The sequence below is a fragment of the Choloepus didactylus genome, chromosome 7, assembly GCF_015220235.1.
Source record: "Choloepus didactylus isolate mChoDid1 chromosome 7, mChoDid1.pri, whole genome shotgun sequence".
Lineage (NCBI taxonomy): Eukaryota > Metazoa > Chordata > Mammalia > Pilosa > Megalonychidae > Choloepus > Choloepus didactylus.
Window position 1 is genome coordinate 124,916,243 of NC_051313.1, and position 18,269 is coordinate 124,934,511.

An 18,269-nucleotide genomic window follows, 5' to 3' on the forward strand; every position below is an offset into this window, starting at 1 on the left:
CGGACCTCAGAACAGACTGGAGTGGAGAGGCCACAAAATTCCTACCAAACTCCCGCTGTTTCTGCAGGCGCTGTCCCAGCCGGGGAACTGTGGGTGCAGAAGGATGACGAAACCAAGGAATTGGAGCTGGAGCAAAAAGCAGGAGATGCTGCCAGTACGAAAGACCGTGGCCAGGAGTGTGGGAGCCGAGCAACCACCACAGGGGTCGCCAAGATTGCCATCTCCCCACCCCCGCCCCGCGCCGCTCCCAGCCGGCTCCAGCGCCCAGTTAGGAGCACACAAAGCGTAAGAGTTGCCTAAGGAGTAGATCTCCTTAAGTAAGTAGTTGCCTAAATAGATCTCGGTTTTTCTGTTTTGGATTCCACTGAATTCCTCAATTTTGACCTTTCTGATATAGAACATTTTAAGCCTAGAAGGACCTGGGAATACATCCAGCAAATCTCCCGTCACCTCCTCAGAAACAGCAACCAATCCTGTCCCGATCCCCGCTTCCCTTAGAGCCCTCTGGGAATCCTTCAATCGGAACCCAAACCTGACGAAACTTCCTCTTGATGAGCGGCATTTCCCGGTTACCCTGGAGTATCCTCTCTCTTCGTCGATTCAATAAATCAGATTTTGTCAGACTACAAGTTGTTCCTGGTGGTCATGGAATGGTGTCTTTACACCACATCAACAGTCACCCTCGCTCTTGGAGGCACAGACAGAACAGAAGGCAGCGCGATTAATCCTGGCAGAGCCGGAAGGTTCAAAATAGACACTCAAATTGACGCTGGAATGACGGGAGAAACACGGGTTCTGGGGGATAGAAGCTTGTACTAAACCGGTAGTAACTATGTTAACCATGTTTGCAGAAGAAAAAAAAAAAAAAAAAAGAATAGAGAAGCAGTTATCAAAGGTTAGCATAAATCAAGATCACCTGGAGAGCTTGTTAAAGTGTAAATTGCCAGTCCCAGAGTTTGTATTTCTAACAAATTTCCAGGTGATGCTGTTGCTGTTGTTTGGGAACCAGACTTTCGAGAACCACTGAACTAAAGAAATCACATCTGTTGCATAAGACCTGACAGTTGATTCCAGTGATCCAATTTCAGATATCTGATTTAGACATCTTTTATGTTCATTCTCATAAAAAAAAAAAAATCAAATGACCCCTACTCTCAAACCATGCAAGGCTCAACCTCACCATTCCCTAAAAATTATTAAATTTTGAACATTTAATCAGCTCATTTATAAACTGCCAATGGTTACTGAAAGAATCTGTAATAAATAAAGACAACCAAGCTTAAGAGAACCCAAGATACCCAGTCATTTCCTTCTTACTGCGGGGACTTCCTTTAGATGTTCTGAGACAATGCTAGATAAAGGTAGAAAATAATAATCCCTCTTATAGGGCTGCATAATCCAGACAGATGTGGTCTGGCTCTTTTCCATTTTGTTGGTTTGTGAGTAAATTAATACAATTTTTATGGAGGGAATGTGACTGTTTTACAAATGAATATACCTTAGGACACAGCATATCATGTCTAGACATTTATATTATAGATACACATTTAAAATGACATATGCATGAAGTTATTTGTTGCCACACAGTTTATTAAAAAAAAAAAAAGATTGAAAGGAACCAAAATGCCTATAATAGAATACTATGCAGACTTAGAGAAAAATGAGAAATCATGTTTTATAATGGTATGGAAAGTGCTCCAAGATGTATTACGTGAAAAAGAGCATGGTCAAGATAATATGAATAGACACTACTATTTACAAAAACAAGTAAGAATATGTGTATATATATTCATATTTGTGTTCTTATATATTCATACTTTGTTTCTGGACTGATACCTGAGGGCTAATAACAGTAGCTTAGCAGTGGAGAGGGTAATTGGTGACAAGACTTTTCTGTATAGCTTTTTATACTTTTGAATCATGTAAATGTAGTACTTATCAACAAATGGAAATAAAATGAAGATATATATATATGTGTGTGTGTGTGTGTATATATATCTATTGACCAAAGGTCAGTCAAGATGGAAATCACAAATAGAACCCCACAGTACTGACATTGTTCTCTGTCTTTCTCAGAAAGAAATCCTTAGCACTAGTTGGGAATATTGTGTGGGATATCCTTTTTAGCTTTCTCGTATCTCTAAGTAAAGGGACAGACCCTCCTCCTTGTCAAAAATAGGGATCCTTAGACAACTATGCTTGCTTTAAAGTTACCATGAAAGATAGACAAAAATTGCAGTAGAGATAAAATAAACCCAAAATGCCTTAAATAATCCATAAAGTACAAGGTATAGACTTTTGTGTATATGACTCTGTAGACGAATTTGTCAGTTCTTTAAAATGTGTTAGGCAATGTTTTTCTACGGTTCTCAATTAATTCATTTGTTTCCTTAATAGGGAATCCCTGCTGAGCAAAACTTCTGAGCGAATGAAAATTTATGGGAGAATGAAATATGAATCAAATAAATCAGCTAAGGAATTAAATTCACAACTACCATAAATGCTGCTGAAAAAGCAAAGACCAAGAAAGGTTACACGAAATGACTCAACTGCGTGTTGAGTAAGGAATGAAGTCACCAGAAGAAAGTCCTAACCCCTTGTTTAGAGTGCCTGGGGGAAAAACAGACATCTTAACCGGACGACGAGGATGGGATTCGAACCCACGCGTGCAGAGCACAACGGATTAGCAGTCCATCGCCTTAACCACTCGGCCACCTCGTCACGTGAAAGACACCCTCGCTCAATTTCTTCCTCTGTGTAATACTCCTGGTCTTTTTGCAGCAATACGTTTCATCGCCATTTCCCAGGCTTAATCCTCCCAAGCACACTCTGAGTCAGGTGTTATAAGATTCGTTTCACAGCCACCACAAAATCGACGTTCGACGGTGAAGTTACTTGACAAATATCTGATAGCAGATTGAACTAGTGCTTGGCACACACTGTTGGACGAAAGTCAACCCGCTTGCTGACCCCGCTACAGCCTGCGGTCCTGTGTTCCCAGAGATAAGCACTCTGGACCCTCAGAGCATGCCGCTGTCGCTGCACTATGGATTCGACAGACCTATTTCCCTGCCTCTTGATCAGAACTTTTCCAAGGATTCCTGTTTTCTGGGAGGTACCAGAAACTTGGCTCTACGATTCCTTGTCATTCGCTCCTGTAATTTGCTCGACGGCCAGGAGACGCCTTCCTTTATCTTTTGTTACCCTTTCAGGGCTTGCTATTGATCAGTCTGTGATATGTCAGCGAGAGGTGAGAACGTTTTTGAAAAAAGGTAGAGGTCAAGGGCCCTGATGGAGCTGTTCTTGCTCTAGCCAGAGCAGTGGGAGAAGTGGCACAAAATTAATTTAGCTTTAATTACCACCAGCACTGGGCAAGGCGGGTGGGGTGGGGAATCCATTGCCGCAGGAATCAGGATGCCTGGGTCCCAGATGTGGCCCTTTCCTAAGCCACTTCACTAACTCCAACCCCCACTTTGGAAGCCGAATTGGGCAACCCCTAACGACCCTTCCAGCTCTGACTGCCTCAGTGGTCAACTGTTCATGAAGGAATTTTTCTCTCGTGAGAATTGGTGTGCTTTTAGATATTTAGTGCAGAATTGTGGAGGGAAAATTTTTCGTCCTGTCAAAATGTTAATGCTTTTTTCCTCCCTATGAAATTCCTTACCTCTATTCTGAGCTTTGTTGCGGGGGTCCATATTCTCTCTTACCCATGTTCCTTCATTGTTCTTTCATTGTTGCCTAGACAACAGAAAATTACAACCTACACTAAGAAAAACAAAGTTATGGCCCAGTCAAAGGAACAAATGTACACTTCAACTGAGATACAGAAATTTAAACAACTAATGCTAAATCAATTCAAAAAGTTTAGAGAAGATATTGCAAAAGAGATAGAGGCTGTAAAGGAAGAACTGGACCTGTATACGGCAGAAATCAAAAGTTCAAAAAACCTACTAGTAGAATCTATGGAAATGAAACGCACAACACAAGAGATGAAAGACACAATGGAAACATACAACAGCAGATCTCAAGAGGCAGAAGAAAACACTCAGGAACTGGAGAACAAAACACCTGAAAGCCTACACACAAAGGAGCAGATGGAGAAAAGAATGAAAAAATATGAGCAACATCTCCGGGAACTCAAGGATGAAACAAAGTACAATAATGTACGTATCATTGGTGTCCCAGAAGGAGAAGAGAAGGGAAAGGGGGCAGAAGCAATAATAGAGGAAATAATTAATGAAAATTTCCCATATCTTATGAAAGACATAAAATTACAGATCCAAGAAGCGCAGCGTACTCCAAACAGAAGAGATATGACGAGGCCTACGCCAAGACACTTAATAATCAGATTATCAAATGTCAAAGACAAAGAGAGAATCCTGAAAGCAGCAAGAGAAAAGCGATCCATTACATACAAAGGAAGCTTAATAAGACTATGTGCGGATCTCTCAGCAGAAACCATGGAGGCAAGAAGGAAGTGGTGTGATATATTTAAGATGCTGAAAGAGAAAAACCGCCAACCAAGAATCCTGTATCCAGCAAAGCTGTCCTTCAAATATGAGGGAGAGCTCAAAATATTTTCTGACAAACAGACAATCAAAGACTTTGTGAACAAGACACCTGCCCTACAGGAAATACTAAAGGGAGCACTACAGGGTGATAGAAGACAGGAGTGCGTGGTTTGGAACACAATTTTGGGAGATGGTAGCACAACAATGTAAGTACACTGAACAAAGGTAACTATGAATACGGTTGAGAGAGAAAGATGGGGAGCATGTGAGACACCACAAGAAAGGAGGAAAGATAACGACTGGGACTGTGTAACTTGGTGAAATCTAGAGTATTCAACAATTGTGATAAAATGTACAAATATGTTCTTTTATGAGGGAGAACAAGCAAATGTCAACCTTGCAAGGTGTTAAAAATGGGGAGGCATTGGGGGAGGGATGCAATCAGCATAAACTAGAGACTGTAACTAATAGAATCATTGTATTATGCTTCCTTTAATGTAACAAAGGTGATATACCAAGGTAAACGCAGATAAGAGGGGGGATAGGGGAGGCATGTTAGACACTTGACATTGGTGGTATTGTCTGATTCTTTATTCTACTTTGATTTAAGGTTATTTTTCCTTTTGCTGCTTCCTAGCTGTCATTTTTTTTGTTTCCTCTTTCTTTTGCCTCTCTACCTTCTTTGACTCTCCCTCCTGCCTTGTGGAAGAAATATAGATGCTCTTGCTTAGTATGAGCAGAATGTTCAATTAGGATGAACTTAAATGTTTGGAAATGAACAGGGGTGTTGGTAGCAAGATGTGAGAATAACTAACAGCGCCGAATGGTGTGTGAATGAGGTGGAAAGGGGAAGCTCAGAGTCATATATGTCACCAGAAGGAAAGTTGGAGGTCAAAAGATGGAAATGTATAAAACTGAATCCTATGGTGGGCAATGTCCATGATCAACTGTACAAATACTAGAAATCACTTCATGAACCAGAACAAATGTATGACAATACAATTAGAAGTTAATAATAGAGGGGCATATAGGGAAGAACTATATACCTATTACAAACTATATACTACAGTTAGTAGTATTTCAACATTTTTTCATAAACAGTGACAAACGTACTATATCAATACCACACGTCAACAATTGAGGGGGGTTGGTGAGGGATAGGGGAGGATTAGAGTTTCCTTTTCTTTTTTTCTTTTTTCATCTTTCACTTTATTTCTTGTCTGGAGTAATGAAAAGTTTCTAAAAATTGAACAAAAATTAAGTGTGATGGATGCACAGCTGTATGAGAGTATCCAGGGTCAAGTGATTGTACACTTTGGATCTTTGGATAATTGTATGGTATCTGAACAATCTCAATAAAAATGGAAAAAAAAATTAATCCATTCCTGTGGGTGTGAGCCCATTATAAGTAGGACCATTTGATGAGGTTACTTCAGTCAAAGTGTGGCCCAAGTCAGTCAGGATGGGTCTTAGTCCTATAAGTAGAGTCTTTTAAAGGAGAATGAAATTCAGACAGAGAGAAAGCTATAGGAAGCAAGAAGCTGCATCAACAGAACCTGAAAGAGAGGGGAGAGGCCATAAGAGGCTGCCACGAACCTTGTCACGTGACAGAGGAGCCAAGAATTGCCAACAGCCAGCCCCAGAATACTGGGCTTTGGAAAGAAAGCATTGCCTTGATGACTCCTTGATTTGGACTTTCTTTTAGCCTCAAACTGTAAGTTAATAAATTCCCATTGTTTAAGCCAAACCATTTCATGGTATTTGCTTAAGCATCCTAGGAAACTAAAACATGGTTCAAACTCTTCCAAAAAGTTGAAGAGGAGGGAGCACTTCCTAACTCATTCTATGAGGTCAGCAACACTCTCACACCAAAGCTAGATAAAGATACCACAAGAAAAGGAAATTACAGACCAATATCCCTTATGACTATAGATGCAAAAATTCTTAACAAAATACAAGCAAACCAAATCCAATTACACTTTAAAAGAATTATACACCACGATCAAGTGGAGTTTATCTAAAGCATGCAAGAATGTTTTAACTTAAGAAAATCAATTAATGTAATACATCACATTAATAGAATGAAGGAAAAGAAAGCCCACATATCATAATTGATGTAGAAAAGGCATTTGACAAAATCCAGCACCCGTTCTTGATAAAAAATACTTAGAAATATAGTAATAGAAGGAAAGTTCCTCAAAATGATAAAAGGCGTATATGAAAAACCCACAGCTAACATTATACTCAAAGCTTTTCCTCTAAGATTAAGAATGAGACAAGGATGCGAACTGTCATTACTGTTATTCAACATTGTATTATAAGTTCTAGCTAGAGGAATTAGGCAAGAGAAAGAATTAAAAGGCATCCAAATCAGAAAGAAAGAAGTAAAATCTTCCCTATTTGCAGACAACATGATCCTATATATAGAAAATCCCAAAAAACTACAACAAAGCTACTAGCGCTACTAAAACAATTCTGCAATGTGGCAGGGTACAAGATCAACATGCAAAAATCAGTAGTGTTACTATACACTGGTAATGAACAATCTGCAGAGGAAATTAAGAAAAAAATTCCATTTACAATAACAACTAAAAAAATCAAATATCCAGGAATAAATATAACCAAGAATATAAAGGATTTATACACAAAAACTACAAAACATTGCTAAAAGAAATTAAAGAAGACCTAAATAAATGTAAGGATATTACATGCTCATGGATTTGAAGACTAAATATAGTCAAGATGTCAATCTACCCAAAGCAGTCCACTCAATACCCCCCAAAATAAACAGCCTTCTTTGCAGAAATCAAGTTTATATGGAAGAGATAGGGTCTCAAATAGCCAAAAATATCTTATAAAGAAGAACTATGGTGGAGGACTCCCACTGCCTGATTTTAAAACTTACTATAAAGCAAGAGTGGTCAAAACATCATGATACTGGCACAGGGACAGGCTTTTTGACCAATGGAATCAAATTGATAGTTCAGAAATAGACATTCACAAAGACCCTTCCACTTTTGACAAGGGTGTCAGTTTCATTCAATTTGGAAAGAACAGTCTCCTCAACAAATGGTGCTGGGAAAACTTGATCTCTATATGTAAAAAAATGGAGACCCCTATCTCTCACCGTATACAAAACCAAACTCAACCCCTACCCTTCACTATACACAACCTAACTCAAAAATGTATCAAAGAGCTAAATACAAGAACCAGCATAAAAATCTTAGAAAAAAACATAAGTAAGCATCTTCAAGATCTGGTGTTAGTCAATGGTTTCTTAGACCTTACACTTGAAGTGACAAAAGAAAAATTAGATAAATGGGACAACAAAAAGACAAGCAGCACAATTAAAAACTGGGCAGAAGACTTATATAGACATTTCTTCAAAGAAGATATACAAATGGCCAAAAAGCACATGAAAAGATGCACAGCATCATGGGATATGCAAATCAAAACCACAATGATGTACCATTTCACACCCACTAGAATGGCTACTATGTAGAAAATGAAAAATAACATGCATTGGAAAGAATATGAAGAAATAGGAACACTCATTGATTGTTGGTGGGGATGTAAAATGGTGCAGCCACTGTGGAAAACAATTTGGCAATTCCTCAGAAAGTTAAGTATAGAATTACCACATGACCTGGAACCCCCACTTCTAGGTATATACTGCAAAGGATCTAAAGCAGGGACTCAGATATTTGCACACCAATATTCATAGTGGCATTATTCACAATTGCCAAAAGATGCAAGCAACCCAAATGTGCATGAATTGATGAATGGATCAACAAAATGTGTTATATACACACAATGGAATATTATTCAGCCATGAAAAGTAACGCCGTTCTGATACATGTGACAACATGGATGAACCCTGGAGACATCATGTTGAGTGAAATAAGCCAGACACAAAAGGACCAATATTGTATGATCTTACTCATATGAAATAATTAGAATAAGCACACTCATACAGTCAGAAACTAGAATACAGGTTATCAGAGGCCAGGGTGGGGGAAGGGAAGGGGGAGTTAATGCTTAAATTGTACAGTTTCTATTTGGGGTGGTGGAATAATTTTGGTAACGTATAGTGGTGAACGCAATTAAAAGCACTGAATTATATATTTGAATGTGGCTAAAAGGGGGAAATTAGGTTGTCTATATGTTACTAGAACCAAAGTTAAACAAAAAACCCCATAGGACTATACAATACAAAGAGCGAACTCTAATATCAACCATGGACTATAGTTAATAATGAAATTTTGATATTCTTTTATCAATTTTAACAGATGTACCAAACTAATTCAAGGTGTTGATAATGGGAGCAGAGGTGTGTGTGTGGGAACTCTGTATTTTCTGCACCCTTATAACTTCCCTAAAAAAGAAAGACAAGACATCTCCAGACATTGCCAAATGCCTCCTTGGGGACAAAATTGCCTGCTGAGAACCCTGTATGCTTGACAGTAATGTAGGATTAAAAGAAGCATTTCATAGGTGATGTAGCTTGTTGAGAAATGTTGGCTACTGCTCTGGAGGAGCAATGCCTTTTATCGCCCCTTGTTACCCCTTTGACCTTCTCTCCACTCATTCAGTCCACTCCAGCCACCCATAGCCCCTTGCTGTTCCTATGAACACATCAGGCCTGCACTTACCTCAGGGCCTTTGTTCTTTTGTGCACTCTGCATGGAATGTTCTTCCCTCAGACAACTGCTTGGCTAATTCCCTCATTTCCTTTAGAAAATTTATTTAAATGTCCGCTTCTCAGGGAGTGTTCCTTTGGCCACCCTATCTAAAATTTAAATCTCTTTCCCCAGCATTCCTGTCCCCCTTCCCTGTTTATTATTTTCTCCTTAGCACTTGCCATTACCTAACAGACCAAATATTTCACTTGTTTACTTGTTCACTTAGTCCTCTGTACTAAAATGGTGAGAAGTTTCATATAGGAAGTGTGCCAGAGTTTTATGGACTTTACATTTGACATATTTGGGGGCAAAAAAAAAAGTCTGTAAGAATGTTCATTTCACAGACTATGTAGTTTGGGAACTGTTTGGGGTAGTCCTACCTTTTAATTATTATTTTTCTTTTATCAAAGCACATAGTAAAAAATTATCAGTCAGTACAGAAAGATTACAATTCAAAGTCTCCCTGCTATATGCTTCTCTCAGATTAGGAACCTACCATAAATCAATTGTTTATCTGAACATTTTCCTGAATCTTGTTGCTAAAGCCTATCTGGCTTACAGTTACTGTAACACAAAATTGATCAATACCTCAGCTAACATAATTTTATGTCATCCTAATTTTATGGGTTCCATGTGCAATAAAACACACAGCTCCTCCAAAGCAATAGCCAACATTTCACAATGAGCTATATTACCTATGCAATTCTTCTTTTATCTGCAGTCCCATATTACTGTCAAGCATATAAATCTAAGCCCTACTTGCCACTCCTCCATCCCTGATGAAGGATAAACCCAAGATTAACTAACCATACTTGAAAAATTGAACATGTCTGGATCTGATTGAACCAATATACCTTTGACCAATCCTGAATTTATGTTATTTGTAGTGGTTCTTTCCTTAGAAATGAATAGGATAATTTTTGTATAAGATATGGTGTCACTTCCAAACTTTCACCTATAGAAATTGCCCCTTTACAAACTTTTCCATCTGTCTAAGTACCCCAGCTAATATCTACAATCTGAGCATGTACCCTTACCATGGACAAAATAGTAAAGACTTTTACAGACTATAGGATATATAGAAAGAAAGAAGAATTCTTTGTTTCTTCTAGAACTACTAAAAATGGAAAAGAAATATATGAGTTCTTAATTCTATTAAGGATCCTCAAAGAAATATATTTTATTGAAGTTGAAGTACACACTAAAGCATCAGCATGGAATCCAAAATTATATGACTATGCAAAAGGACCAGCCCAATTTAGTCCTGTAGTTATTGGCCTTACCAGAACTCCTCCCAACCAAAATTATTTAACTTGGAAAAATTTTTGCAAATATTGCAGTTTTTATATCTAAGTAAAAAACTCCTGAGAATTCCAGAATTTTTAATATATAAAGATGGATTGTATTAATTCCAAGATAGCTACTTGGAGGAACCAAAATCCATCAATAAAGCTCCTGTTGGCTATGCTACATTAATCTGCATATCATGGGAAAAATATTGGTGGGGCTTCTTCTCTCAAGAAACCCAAAAGGTGGCTGAATCTCACCATCTCTGTGATCATCATAGTGCTGATGAATGTGTACAGGGGGCCAAGGCTTCAAACCATCCATCTCCTCAGAAAACTTTTGAAAATCTACAAATGGATTTCATGCAAGTACCAAGGTTGCAATTATGTAAATATGTTCTAGCAGTTATCTGTATATTTTCTAGATAAATTGAAAACTTTTCTAATCAAAACAGCACAGTCATAACAGTTTCAAGGAAACACTGACTTTAGTCCTTTCCTGAAACTTGGTCACATTATCAGGTACTTATTTTACTAGATAGGTCTTAAAGAAATATGTAGAGTCCTTCCCTTGTTACACATATTACATTATCTTTATTATCCTTAGAATGAAAGAAAAGCTGAAAGAACCAAAGAGATATTAAGACTGAAATTTTCCAACTGTTAGAAAAATTTCACATCCTTTGGTTCAGTTCTCCCTTTGGTCTTCATGGCTGTGAACTCATCACTATAAAAGTCACACTTTCCCCTTATGAGGTTGTCACTGGATGACCAATAGATTCAGTTCATTGACTAATTCTCTTTTCTTATATGCTGATTTTATGATGTACTTATTATTTCCCAAAAGAAACATTGACAGAATCTCTGTATAACCTTCATTCAGTGTTGGGGTGTTTTAAAAGGGATATCAAAGCAAGTCTGCATTAAGAAACTTGTTGGATGGGCAGAGAGTAAAAATGTATTTGCAAAGCTCCCTTGAGGGACTGGGGGAAAATGAGGAAATGTTAAATTTGCCCATCTGGGGAATTAATGATACTCTCACAAGCATTGGGGACTACCAATTTGGAAGGTCAAGCCCTCGATCTTGGGGCTTGCCCTCATGAAGTTTGTTGCCGCGAAGGAGAGGCTAAGCCTACTTAAAATGGTGCCTAAGAGTCATCCCCAGAGAACCTCTTTTGTTGCTCAGATGTGGCCTCTCTCTCTAAGCCAACTCTGCAGGTAAAATCACTTCCCTCCCCACTATGTGGGACATGACTCCCAATGGGTGTAGGTCTCCCTGGCAACATGGGATATGACTTGTGGGGATGAGCTTGGCCCTGACATCGTGGGATTAAGAAAGCCTTCTTGGACCAAAATGGGGAAGAAAAATGAAACAAAATAAAGTTTCAATGGCTGAGAGATCTCAAATAGAGTTGAGAGGTCATTCTGGAGGTTATTCTTATGCATTATATAAATATCCCTTTATAGTTTTTAGTGTATTGGAATAGCTGGAGGGAAATGCTTGAAATTGTTGAACTGCAACCCAGTAGCCTTCATTATTGAAGATGATTGTATATAGCTTGAACTGTGTGATTACGAAAATTTTGTGGCTCCCACTCCCTTTATCCAGTGTATGGACAGATGAATAGAAAAATGAGGACAAAAAGTAAATGAATAATGGGGAGGGATGGGGGTGTGGGATGTTTTTGGGTGTTCTTTTTTACTTCAACTTTAATTCTTATTCTTTTTTGTGTGTGGCAATGAAAATGTTCAAAAATTGATTGTGGTAATGAATGTACAACTATATAAGGGTACTGTGAACAATTGGTTGTATGCTGTAGATGATTGTATGGTATGAGAATGTATCTCAATAAAATTGAACTTTTTTTAAAAAAAGAACCTCACTGGAAAGGACTAAATCAGGTCTTAATGCCCACAAATACTTCACAACTACTTCTTTAAAACCTATGGGATTTTTCCTTGAGTGCAAATTTTATCAAAGAAACAAACAAACACAAAAATCCTGAGTGGACCTCCATCTGAAGTGGAAATCTCACTCTGAGTTTGAATAAAATAACCTCAAATGCAGATGGTGTCCTGAAAGAGGCAGCTCTCCCAAGATCCTCAGAGGAAGCAGGTAATGTGCAAAATTAGAGAACTTCATTCCAAGGCTTTTAGATCAAGAACACAAGAGATACATATCTGGTAGCCTAGGCATTCACATATTGATTCCTCTTGTTTGCTGTATTGATTAATGCCATATTCCCGTTATGTTAGTTTAAAACCATTGTTCTAGTTTGCTAATGCTGCAGAATGCAAAACACCAGAGATGGATAGGCTTTTATAAAACAGGGATTTATTTCGCTACACAGTTACAGTCTTAAGGCCACAAAGCGTCCAGGGTAACACATCAGCAATGGGGTACCTTCACCGGAGGATGGCCAATGGCCTCCGGAAAATCTCTGCTAGCTAGGAAGGCAGCCGGCGTCCGCTCCAAAGCTCTGGCCTCAAAACGGCTTTCTCCCAGGACGTTCCTCTCCAGCAAGCTTGCTTCTCCTCAAAACGCCACTCACAGCTGCACTCACTGAGTTCCCTCTCTCTGAGTCAGCTCATTTATATGGCTCCACTGATCAAGGCCCACCCTGAATGGGCAGGGCCATGCCTCCATGAGAACATCTCATCAAAATCATCACCCACAGCTGGGTGGGGCACATTCCAAGCAAATCTAACCAGCACCCAATTGTCTGCCCCACAAGACCACAAAGATAATGGCATTTGGGGGACACAATACATTCAAACCGGCACAACCATTGACTATTTTTACTAGAGAAGTTGTAAATTTACAGAAAGATTTCATGCATAAAATACAGAGTTCCCATATACCCACCCTCATTTTTAACATTTGCATTAACATGATACCTTTGTTAAAATTGATGAGAGAATATTATTATAATGTATTAATAGGTATAGTTTACATTAAGGTTCATTGTGTTGTTTGTCCTATGTTTTTTTTCAAAACAAGTTTTATCCTAACAATGTATATACCACCTAAAATTTCCCTTTTTAGCCACATTCAAATATATAATTCAGTGCTTTTAATTATGTTCACAAAGTTGTGTTACCATCATCGCTGTATATTACCAAAACTTTTCCATCATCCCAAAGAGAAACTGTGCAATTTAAGCATTAACTCCCCTTTCTCTACTCCCACCCTGGCCCCTGGTAAGCTGTATTCTAGTTTCTGACTCTGTGAATTATTTCATATCAGTAAGATGACACAAAATTTGCCTTTTTGTGTCTGGATTATTTCACTTAACATGATGTCTTCAAGATTCACCTATGTTGTTGTATGTTTATGTCTCTACATGTTTTCAGTACCACAACTGGGAAGGTGTGCTACTGGCATCTAAAAGGTAGAGGCTATGAATGCTGTCAAACATCTTGGAATACACTGGACAGCCCTCCACAACAGAGAATTATCCAGGTATAAATAAATGTCAAGAGTGCCAATTTAGGGCCTTTTAGGTTTCATTACGACTTGGCTTTTGTTCTGACTGAGACGGAAAAGTGAGATTTTGAGCAGAGAAGTGGCATGATCTGAATCATGTTGTGTTTTTTTTTTTTTAATTGGTTGTCTTTATTTACTGATATAAAACATCATAAAATGACTGTTACATATTGTTATGAGCAAAGCTGCTTACCAAACACTGTATGTACATAGTTGCATCCAACATTTATAAACATGGATGTACAAAAACAATTTTGAAAATATGGCAAATGTCCTATATTAATCCTTAATATTTCTGAGTATTGAGATTATGGGTGCTATTTTAAAAATAATGTTCTATATTTGCATTCTTTGAAGTAAGAATACATTATTTTAAATTATAATGAATAGAAATTTTTTTTCTCCATTGATTTTTTTTAATCTTCATTTTATTGAGATATATTCACATACCACACAGTCATACAAAACAAATCACACATTCGATTGTTCACAGCACCATTACATAGTTGTACATTCATCACCTAAATCAATCCCTGACACCTTCATTAGCACACACACAAAAATAACAAGAATAATAATTAAAGTGAAAAAGAGCAATTGAAGTAAAAAAGAACACTGGGTACCTTTGTCTGTTTGTTTCCTTCCCCTATTTTTCTACTCATCCATCCATAAACTAGACAAAGGGGAGTGTGGTCCTTATGGCTTTCCCAATCCCATTGTCACCCCTCATAAGCTACATTTTTATACAACTGTCTTCGAGATTCATGGGTTCTGGGTTGTAGTTTGATAGTTTCAGGTATCCACCACCAGCTACCCCAATTCTTTAGAACCTAAAAAGGGTTGTCCAAAGTGTGCGTAAGAGTGCCCACCAGAGTGACCTCTTGGCTCCTTTTGGAATCTCTCTGCCACTGAAGCTTATTTCATTTCCTTTCACATCCCCCTTTTCGTCAAGAAGATGTTCTCCGTCCCACGATGACAGGTCTACATTCTTCCCTGGGAGTCATATTCCACGTTGCCAGGGAGATTCACTCCCCTGGGTGTCTGATCCCATGCAGAGGGGAGGTCAGTGATTTCACCTTTCAAGTTGGCTTAGCTAGAGAGAGAGGGCCACATCTGAGCAACAAAGAGGCATTCAGGAGGAGGCTCTTAGGCACAATTATAGGGAGGCCTAGCCTCTCCTTTGCAGCAACCGTCTTCCCAAGGGTAAAACCTATGGTAGAGGGCTCAGCCCATCAAACCACCAGTCCCCTATGTCTGTGGTCATGTTAGCAACCATCGAGGTGGGGTAGGCCAATACCCCTGCATTCTCCACAGGCTCCTCAAGGGGGCACTACATATTCTTTCCCTTGTTTTTTTTTTTTTAACTTTTTTTCTTTTTTAAATCAACTGTATGAAAAAAAAAATTAAAAAAACAAACAAACAAACAAAACATACAATAAAAGAACATTCCAAAGAGACCACAACAAGGGAGTAAGAAAAAGACAACTAACCTAAGATAACTGCTTTACTTCCAACCTGTTCCTATTTACCCCAAGAAAGTTACCTAATATAGCAACATTTCTGTGAACTTGTTCTTACTATATCCATCAGAAATTAACAGACCATAGTCATTCCTGGGCATCCCCAGAACGTTAAATAGCTTATCTGTTCTTCTTGGATTATTGTTCCCCCTTCCTTAATTGCTCTCTATTGCTAGTTCCCCTACATTCTATATTATAAACCATTTGTTTTACATTTTTCAAAGTTCACATTAGTGGTAGCATATAATATTTCTCTTTCTGTGCCTGGCTTATTTCACTCAGCATTATGTCTTCAAGGTTCATCCATGTTGTCATATGTTTCACGAGATTGTTCCTTCTTACTGCCGTGTAGTGTTCCATCGTGTGTATATACCACATTTTATTTATCCACTCATCTGTTGAAGGACATTTGGGTTGTTTCCATCTCTTGGCAATTGTGAATAATGCTGCTATGAACATTGGCGTGCAGATATCTGTTCATGTCACTGCTTTCCATCTTCCAGGTATATACCGAGAAGTGCAATCGCTGGATCGAATGGTAACTCTATATCTAGTTTTCTAAGGAACTGCCAGACTGACTTCCAGAGTGGTTGAACCATTATACAGTCCAACCAACAATGAATAAGAGTCCCAATTTCTCCACATCCCCTCCAGCATCTGTAGTTTCCTGTTTGTTTAATGGCAGCCATTCTAACCGGTGTTAGATGGTATCTCATTGTGGTCTTAATTTGCATCTCTCTAATAGCTAGTGAAGCTGAACATTTTTTCATGTGTTTCTTGGCCATTTGTATTTCCTCTTCAGAGAACTGTCTTTTCATATCTTTTGCCCATTTTATAACTGGGCTGCCTGTACTATTGTCATTGAGTTGTAGGATTTCTTTATATATGCAAGATATCAGTCTTTTGTCAGATACATGGTTTCCAAAAATTTTTTCCCATTGAGTTGGCTGCCTCTTTACCTTTTTGAGAAATTCCTTTGAGGTGCAGAAACTTCTAAGCTTGAGGAGTTCCCATTTATCTATTTTTTCTTTTGTTGCTTGTGCTTTGGGTATAAAGTCTAGGAAGTGGCCGCCTAATACAAGGTCTTGAAGATGTTTTCCTACATTATCTTCTAGGAGTTTTATGGTACTTCCTTTTATATTGAGATCTTTGGTCCATTTTGAGTTAATTTTTGTGTAGGGTGTGAGGTAGTGGTCCTCTTTCATTCTTTTGGATATGGATATCCAACTCTCCCAGCCGCATTTGTTGAAAAGACCATTATGACTCAGTTCAGTGACTTTGGGGGCCTTATCAAAGATCAGTCGGCCATAGATCTGAGGGTCCATCTCCGAATTCTCAATTCGATTCCATTGATCTATATATCTATCTTTGTGCCAGTACCATGCTGTTTTGACAACTGTGGCTTTATAATAACCTTCAAAGTCAGGGAGTGTAAGTCCTCCCACCTTGTTTTTCTTTTTTAGAGTGTCTTTAGCAATTCGAGGCATCTTCCCTTTCCAAATAAATTTGATAACTAGCTTTTCCAAGTCTGCAAAGTAGGTTGTTGGAATTTTGATTGGGATTGCATTGATTCTGTAGATGAGTTTGGGTAGAATTGACATCTTAATGACATTTAGCCTTCCTATCCATGAACATGGAATATTTTTCCATCTTTTAAGGTCCCCTTCTATTTCTTTTAGTAGAGTTATGTAGTTTTCTTTGTATAGGTCTTTTACATCTTTGGTTAAGTTTATTCCTAGGTACTTGATTTTTTCAGTTGCTATTGAAAATGGTATCTTTTTCTTGAGTGTCTCTTCAGTTTGTTCATTTCTAGCATATAGAAACATTACTGACTTATGTGCATTAATCTTGTATCCCGCTACTTTGCTAAATTTGTTTATTAGCTCTAGTAGCTGTATCGTCGATTTCTCAGAGTTTTCCAGGTATAAGATCATATCATATGCAAACAATGACAGTTTTACTTCTTCTTTTCCAATTTGGATGCCTTTTATTTCTTTGTCTTGCCAGATTGCCCTGGCTAGCACTTCCAGCACAATGTTGAATAACAGTGGTGACAGCGGGCATCCTTGTCTTGTTCCTGATCTTAGAGGGAAGGCTTTCAGTCTCTCACCATTGAGTACTATGCTGGCTGTGGGTTTTTCATATATGCTCTTTATCATGTTGAGGAAGTTTCCTTCAATTGCTACCTTTTGAAGTGTTTTTATCAAAAACGGATGTTGGATTTTGTAAAATGCTTTTTCAGCATCTATTGAGATGATCAATTGATTTTTCCCTTTTGAATTTTTAATGTGTTGTAATACATTGATTGATTTTCTTATGTTGAACCATCCTTGCATGCCTGGAATGAACCCCACTTGGTCATGGTGTATGATTTTTTTAATGTGTCTTTGGACTCGATTTGCAAGTATTTTGTTGAGGATTTTTGCATCTATATTCATTAGGGAGATTGGCCGGTAGTTTTCCTTTTTTGTAGCATCTTTGCCTGGTTTTGGTATTAGATTGATGTTAGCTTCATAAAATGAGTTAGGTAGTGTTCCATTTTCTTCAATGTTTTGAAAGAGTTTGAGTAAGATTGGTGTCAGTTCTTTCTGGAAAGTTTGGTAGAATTCCCCTGTGAAGCCATCTGGCCCTGGGCATTTATTTGTGGGAAGCTTTTTGATGACTGATTGGCTCTCTTTGCTTGTGATGGGTTGATTGAGGTCTTCTATTTCTTCTCTGGTCAGTCTAGGTTGTTCATATGTTTCCAGGATCTTCAGTTGATCCATTAGTTCTTTGATTTTGGC

At 38.2% G+C, this 18,269-nt stretch overlaps 1 non-coding gene across 1 annotated transcript; it reads right to left on the reverse strand.

The window, feature by feature from the left end:
• Positions 1–2,639: 2,639 nt before the first annotated feature.
• On the reverse strand, positions 2,640–2,721 carry TRNAS-GCU. The gene has a single exon. It is a non-coding gene; the product is annotated as a tRNA-Ser (tRNA).
• Positions 2,722–18,269: the final 15,548 nt, after the last annotated feature.